The following is an 8,368-nucleotide window of genomic DNA, read 5'->3' on the forward strand; positions in this document are numbered from 1 at the left end:
CAACTACACTCCCTTCTGCCCCCTGACTCTCCGGACTTTCTGGCACAGTTTTAGTGTCTTGCACAGTGAAGACTGATGCAAAATACTTAAGTTCATCCACATTTTATGTCTCTCATTACCATCTCTCCAGTGTCATTTTGCAGTGGTCCAATATCCATTTTTGCCTCTCTTTTACCCTTTATGCATCTGAAAAGAACTTTTGATATCCTCTTTTATTTTATAGGCTAATTTAATCTTTTCTCTCCTTAATGGGTATTTGGTCTCATGTCACACTTCAACTTGTCCCACTGACTGCAATTTTGCCAAATCATCTGCCTGTCCTTCCTCACAGTCTCACTACAAACTGCATTTACTTGTCTACCAACTGCTGCATCCTCAGCCCTATCACTCAGGTTCTCATCCCCCAGCCAAATTAGATTAAACCCTCCCCAAAAGCTCTCGCAAATCTGCCTACGAGGATATTGGTCCCGCTCGGGTTCAGATGGAACCTGTCCTTTTTGTACAGGCCATACCTTCCCACAGACGAGATCCCAGTGATCCAGAAGTCTGGATCCCTGCCCCCTGCATCAATTCCTCAGCCACGCATTCATCTGCCACATCATCCTATTCTTATCTTCCTTGGCATGTGCTGCAGGCATCAATCCAGAGATTACTACCGAGGAGGTCCTGCTTTTCAGCTTTCTACCTGATTCCCTATATTTTCTCTTCAGGACTTCATCCCTTTTCCTGCCTATGTCGTTGGTACCAATATGTACCATAACTTCTGGGCTGTTCATGCTCCCCCTTTAGAATGCTGCAGACCCAATCTGGCACCTGGGAGGCAACATACCATCCGGGTATCTCTTTCACTTCCACTGAATCGCCTGTCTGCTCCTCTAACCATGGAATTCCCTATCACCACTGCACTCCTCTTCTTCTACCCCCCCCCCCCCCGAACCAGACTCAGAGCCAGAGACCTGACCGCCGTGACTTTCCTCTGCTTGGAGCCGTACTTAGCCTCATAGTCGTAATTATATAGTGAGTAGAGCAGAGGGCTACGCACGTGGTCTTGTGGTGCATCTGCACTGGTGAAGATTGTGGTGATTCCTGACAGAGGTACATAAAATTATGAGGGGTACAGATAGGGGTAAATATAAGCAGGCTTTATCCACCAAGGTTGGGTGAGACTAAAACTAGGGTTCATGGTTTAAGGGTGAAAGGTGAAATGTTTAAAGGGAACATGAGGGAGAACTTCTTCACTCAGAAAGTGGTGAGAGTGAAGAATGGACTGGCAGCGTAAGTGGTGGATACGAGTTTGATTTCAACATTTAAGGCAAATTTGGTAGATGGATGAGAAATCTATGAAGGGTTATGGTCTTGGTGCAGTTCAAAGAGACTAGGCCGATTTTTAAATCAGCATGGACTAAATGGGTTGAAGGGCCTGTTTCTGTTCTGTACTGTTCAATAATTCGCTGACAATGAGATGTTGTTGCCAATCCAAATTGAATGAGATCTGCAATGAGGAAATTGAAGATCCAGTTGCACAAGGAAGCACTGAGGTCCAGGTCATGGAGCTTATTGATTAGTTTTGAGGGAATGATAGTGTTTTGTTTCTGCATGATATCTCATGCATATCTGTTCCTGTTGATTGTTGGATCTGCGATACATCTCCAGCAGAGTCACAACACACTTTTTGTTCCTGGTCTCTATCCGTATGACCTTGTTTGAAAAGCCTTCTAGCACATTCTCCCAATGCAGAAGTAATGCAGTCCTTGTCCAAAAGTACAAAGTTTGAGCATTACCCCTCTGTCCTCCCTAAGTATTTTATACCCCTGAATATTGACTCAGCCTCTCACTCAACATCAGTAAAAGAGCTGATTATTGACCAGAGGTCCATGAGCCAGTAGGGGATCAGAGGTGGAGAGGATCAGTCACTTTAAATCCCTTGGCATTATCATTACCATTTCAGGGGGTCTGTCCTGGCACCAGCAAGTAAGTGCCATTATAAAGAAGGCAAGGCAGTGCCTCTACCTTCTGAGAAGTTTGCACAGATTTCGAGTGTCGTCTAAAACTCTGACAAATTTGTGTAGATGCGCAGTGCACAGTGGAGAGCATCCTGACTATTTGCATCAAGGACTGGTATGGCAACACCAATGCTCAATGATGGAAGAGCCTATAGAAAGTGGTGGATACAACTCAGTTCGTCACAGGAAAAGCCCTTCCCCACCATTCCCCTTTAGGGAGTGTAACCACAAGAAAGCAGCATCAATCATCAAGGATCCCCACCATCCAGGCCAGGCCATCTTCTTGCTGTTGCCATCGGTAACAAGGTACAGGAGCTTTTGGTCTCACACCACCAGCTCCAGGATCAGCTCTTACTCTTCATCCTTCAGGCCCTGTGGCAGCATGGATAACTTCACTCACCCAACACTGAACTGATTCCACAACCTATGGACTCACTTTCAAGGATTTGACAGCTCATGTTCTCAGCATTACTTATTTACCTACTGTGAATGCCTACAAGAAAATAAATCTCAAGGCAGAATATGGTGACAGAAACATACTTTGATAATAAATTTACTTAGAACTTTGAGCTGCCAGCCCTGTCGCTCTTTCGACAAAGTCTCAGTGATAGAAACAATATTGCATTTCCCTATGAAATGTACATCTGCCTTACCAATTAGTCTCCTTGCCTTAAAGCAGGTGCAACCTGGCTCTCAGTTCTCCTGATGAGCACGATGTTACACTTGGAATGTTAACTAGTAGAGCCGCTTCCTCACTTATTCCCGGTTTCTTGTCTTTCCCAAATGTACTGCACCTCTTAGAGTTCACAATCAGAAGTAAATGAAATGCACAATTGTTGCCTTCTTAGCTTATTTTGCTCTAGAAACTGATACTGAACTTCTCCTTAATGGGAAATCTTTTCAGCATGGATGGCTAACTGAAGCTAGTTAGCTCCAAGGATCAAAAGGCTGTCAACTATGTGGTGTGAGCTGCCTTTGCTTCCTTCTACAGATGGTTTCTTTCGAATCGATATAATTCCAGTTTTAATCATGAAATTGCATTCTTCGAATCTACAATCTGTTGTCCATAAATTTATGCCACCATATCACAATGTAAAGTGTAATCAATCTTTATCAAAGGTAGGCTCTTAATTTCATAATACGAGCTTATGAATGAGTTGGTTGAACAAATAGCTTATCCATCAGAATTGTCTGATGCAACGTTATCAAATTACAATTCACAATAAATGAAAATTCCCTGATGAAGAGGCTGCCAGATATCTTAAGGCAGTATTTTAAATATTTTATAGTTCCTTAAACAAAATTATATTTATATCAGTTTAAATTTGTGCACATTTAAATTATAATTTGTCCCAGATAGCACGCATTGCAATAAAAGCCAACTCATTTTTAATTAAAGCCATCAATTCACCGTACTGTACTTCATTTTAAAAAAATGGGAGATTAAGCAGCAAATCCAGGCAGAAGCCAAACATTAGTGGGGAGTGAGTAAGCCAGCGTTGTCTAGAGTTGGGAATTATCCTTGGAATGATGCTGAGCCAAGGACAGCTGGAAGCCAGGAGCAGCGGATAATAAGAGGAAAAGATGCAAGTGCTTGATGTGTTTTTTTAGAGAAGTGATTTTAGGATTGAGACGTTGCCCAAAGCTAGGACTAATTAGGTAAATGTGGCACTGACAATTACATGCTGGAAGGGAGACAGCAGATTAAAAAAGAGAGGGTAAGAGTGGCGTATTGGCTTCCAAGAGCTGTGATCTGATTGACTAGCTTTGCACAGGTTTTTAAATATTAAAGGAATTGACAAAAATGGGGTAAGGCACCGAGGTAAAAGATCGTCAAACTAAATAGTGCAGCAGGCGTGTGGAGCCAAATGGTCCACTTCTGCTTCCATTCCTTGCATTCTGTTCAGTTCATACACCTCACCAGTGGTGAGGATCAAGAAGGTACGGTCAAGGGAGATGGAGGAGCACTTACAGGACGCTTTGAGTCGGTGCACTGGACAATATTCAGGGATTCATCTTTTGAACCTGAATGAATATGCCACAGTTCTCAAAGATTTAATCAAAACTGTGTGGATGAGTATGTGCCATTGAGAACATACAATACCAGACATATACAAGTCAAAAGCCGTGGATGAACTAGGAGATTCATAGTCTGCTGAGGGCTAGATTTGTGGTATTCGAGACCAGCGATCCAGATCTATCCAAGAGGTACATTCCATCTCTAACCTCAATCAGAATTATTTCTTTGCTCTTATCTTAAGAGCAAAGAAATAATTCTGATTGAGGTTAGAGATGGAATTGGCTGCACATCAGCTCTGGCAGGGTCAGTAGGCCTACAAAGCAAAACCTGACAACGTGAGTGGCAGGGATGTTTCACTCCCAGATGAGCACAATACCTTCTATGCTTGCTTTGAAAGGGAGAATAAAACTATATCTATACAAATCCCTGTAGCATCTGGTGACCTTGTAATCTCTGTCTCGGAGGCTGAAGTCAGAACTTCTTTCCAGAGGGTGAATCCTTGTAAAGCATCAGTTCCTGATGGTGTACCTGGTAGGGCTCTGAAAACCTGTGTCAACGAACTGGTGGGAGTGTTCAAGGACACCTTTAATCTCTCACTGCTGTGGTCAGAGGCTCCCACCTGCTTCAACAGGACAACAATCATACCAGTGACCAAGAAGAGCAGGTTGAGCTGCCTCAACAACTGTCACCCTGTGGCACTCACATCTACTGTGATGAAATGCTTTGAGAGGTTGGTCAAGGCCGGAACTAACTCCTGCCTAAACAAGGACCTGGACCCAATGCATTTTGCCTCTCACCACAATAGGTTTACAGCAGATTCAATCCCACTGGCTCTTCACTCAGTCTTGGGTCGAACAACAGCAATACCTACATCAGGCAGCTGTTTATTGAACACAGTTCAGCGTTCAACACAATCATACCCTCAGTCCTAATCAAAAAGCTCCAAAACATGGACTCTGTACCTCCCTCTACAACTGCATCCTTGACTTCTTCACTGGGATACCACAGTCTTTGCAGATCAGAAATGACATCTCCTCAACACAGGCGCACCTCAGGGATGTGTGCTTAGCCCACTGCTCTACTCTCTCTACCCCAATAACTCTGTGGCTAAGCACAGCTCAAACACCATTTATAAAGTTGCTGACAACACAACTATTGTTGATGGAATTTCATATGGTGATGAGGTGATGTACAGGAGCGAGATGCATAGTTCAGCTGGTTGCGTGGTGTTACAGCAATAACCTTGTACTGGACGTCAGTAAGACCAAGGAATTGATGTGGACTGCAGGAGGGGAAGTCGAAGAAACTCACACAAGTCCTCATCGAGGGATCAGAAGTGGAAAAGGTGAGCAGTTTTAAGTTCTCCAAGGATCTATCCTGGGCCCAACGTATTGAAGCAGCTACAAAGAAGCCACAGCAATGGCTATATTTCATTGGGAATTTGAGATGATTTGGTTTGTCACCAATGACACTCGCAAACTTATAGAGATGTACCAAGGAGGACATTCTAACTGGTTGCATCACTGTCCGGTATGGAGGGGACACTGCACAGGATCAGAAAAAGCTGCCGAAAGATGTAAATTCAGTCAGCTCCATGGTGGACGCCTCAGCAGCATCCAGGCCCCTTTCAAAAGGTGATGCCTCAAAAAGACGGAATTCATCAGAGGACCCCCCTGATGCAGGACATGCCCTCTTGTCATTGCTACCATCATGGAGGTGGTACAGGAGCCTGAACATCTCAGGAACAGCTTACTCCCCTCCACCGTCAGATTTCTGAATGAACATTGAACCCATGAACACTACCTCAGTATTTTTCCTCTCTTCTTGAACTACGCATTTAATTTTTTTATATACATACCTCTTATTGTAATTTATATACAAACAACTATATCAGGATGCTGTTCATTGACTACATCTCAGTGTTTAAACACCATCATTTCCCACAGTCCTGATCGATAAGCCACAGATCCTGGGCCTCTTCAACTTCCTCTGCAATTGGATCCTCAACTTCCTAATCAGAAGACCACCATCTGTGTGGGTTGGTGATAATATATCTTCCTCTATGACGATTAAAACTGGTGCACCTCAGGGATGTGTGCTTAGCCCACTGCTCTACTCCCTCTACACCTATGACAGTGTGGCTAGGCATAGCTCAAATACCATATATAAATTTTCTGACGATACAACCATTGTCGGTAGAACCTCAGATGGAGATGAGAGGGCATACAGGAGCAATATATACCAGCTAGTGGAGTGGTGTCGCAGCAACTACCTGGCACTCTACGTCAGTAAGATGAAAGAGCTGATTGTGGACTTCAGGAAGGGTAAGACAAGGATACAGGAAGCTGCTGGTGAATGCAGCAGGCCAGGCAGCATCCCCAGGAAGAGGAACAGCCGACGCTTCAGGCCGAGACCCTTCGTCAGGACTAACTCTTCCTTCAGTTAGTCCTGACGAAGGGTCTCGGCCTGAAGCGTCGGCTGTTCCTCTTCCTGGGGATGCTGCCTGGCCTGCTGCGTTCACCAGCGGCTTTGGTGTGTGTTGCTTGAGTTTCCAGCATCTGCAGAATTCCTGTTGTTCAAGGATACAGGAACCTGTTTTGCAATCCTCATAGAAGGATCAGAGGTGGTGAGAATGATCAATTTCAAGTTCCTGGGTGTCAAGATCTCTGACGATCTAACCTGGTCCCAACATATCGATGCAGCTATTAAGAAGGCAAGACATTAGGAGTTTGAAGAGTTTTGGTCTGTCACCAAAAACACTTGAAAACTTCTGTAGATGTACCATGGAGAGCATTCTGACAGACTGCATCACTGTCTGGTATGGGGGGGAGGGGCTACTGCACAGGAATGAAAGAAGCTGCAGAAAGTTGTAAAATCAGGCAGCTCCATCTTGGGTACTAGCTTTTATAGTATCTGAGACACCTGCAAGGAGTGGTGCCTCAGAAGGGTGGCATCCATTATTAAGGACCCACCCCCTCAACCCACAGGACATGCCCTCTTCTCATTGTTACCATCAGGAAGGAGGTACAGAAGCCTGAAGGCACACTTTATACTTTACTTTCGCCAAACAATTGGTACTAGAACGTACAATCATCACAGCGATATTTGATTCTGTGCTTCACACTCCCTGGATTACATACATGAAATATTAAAAATAGTTAAAATTAGTAAATATTAAAAATTTAAATTATAAATCATAAATAGAAAATAGAAAAATGGGAAGTAACGTAGTGCAAAAAAACTGAGAGGCAGGTCCGGATATTTGGAGTGTACGGCCCAGATCCAGGTCAGGATCTGTTCAGCAGTCTCATCACAGTTGGAAAGAAGCTGTTTCCAAACCTGGCCGTACAAGTCTTCAAGCTCCTGAGCCTTCTCCCGGAGGGAAGAGGGACGAAAAGTGTGTTGGCTGGGTGGGTCGTGTCCTTGATTATCCTGGCAGCACTGCTCCGACAGCGTGCGGTGTAAAGTGAGTCCAAGGACGGAAGATTGGTTTGTGTGATGTGCTGGGCTGTGTTCACGAACTTCTGCAGCTTCTTTCAGTCTTGGACAGGACAACTTCCATACCAGGTTGTGATGCACCCTAGAAGAAAGCTTTCTACGGTGCACCTATCACTCAGTGATTCAGGGACAGCTTCTTCCCCTCTGCCATTCGATTCCTAAATGGACATTGAACCGATAAATACTACCGCACTTTTTAAAAAATATATCATTTCTGTTTTGCACTATTTTTAATCTATATGTATATATATATATATATATATATATATATATATATATATATACACACACACTTATTGTAATGGATTGATTTTTTTTCCTTTTATATTGCCATGTATTGCAAAGTACAGCTGCTGCAAAACAACAAATTTTGCGACTTATGCCGGTGATAATTAAACCTGGTTCTGATGATTGACAGTCTGTATGGTTTGGGAAGGAGTTTTATGGTCATATTTGTATTTTTCCCCCAAGAAGATTTATGACAATTGAATAGGATCAGAATTCATTTAACTACAGAATGTTTCTAGAGAGCAAGTAAAAGAAATTCTCCAGGGAAGATTAGCTTCAGCAGTGGTTACAGCAAATGAATAAAAAGAAAGAACATGCTTACAATTCACATACAATGATCAGAGTAATTACTTGTTCTCCCATGTCTCAATCACATAATAAAAAGGTAAATGATCTCTGCACCACGAGGAAATTTCTGAGTTTGTTTTTTGCACAAGGCTGCTTATTCATTTTATTGGATTACAACAGAAACAGAACACTTGCAGGCAGTGATGTGTTTCTTTTATTACATAACACTTCAGTTTCAGCAGTTTGAGGACCATGGCTTTCAGGACACTTT

The sequence above is a fragment of the Mobula hypostoma genome, chromosome 8 (assembly GCF_963921235.1).
Source record: "Mobula hypostoma chromosome 8, sMobHyp1.1, whole genome shotgun sequence".
NCBI lineage: Eukaryota > Metazoa > Chordata > Chondrichthyes > Myliobatiformes > Myliobatidae > Mobula > Mobula hypostoma.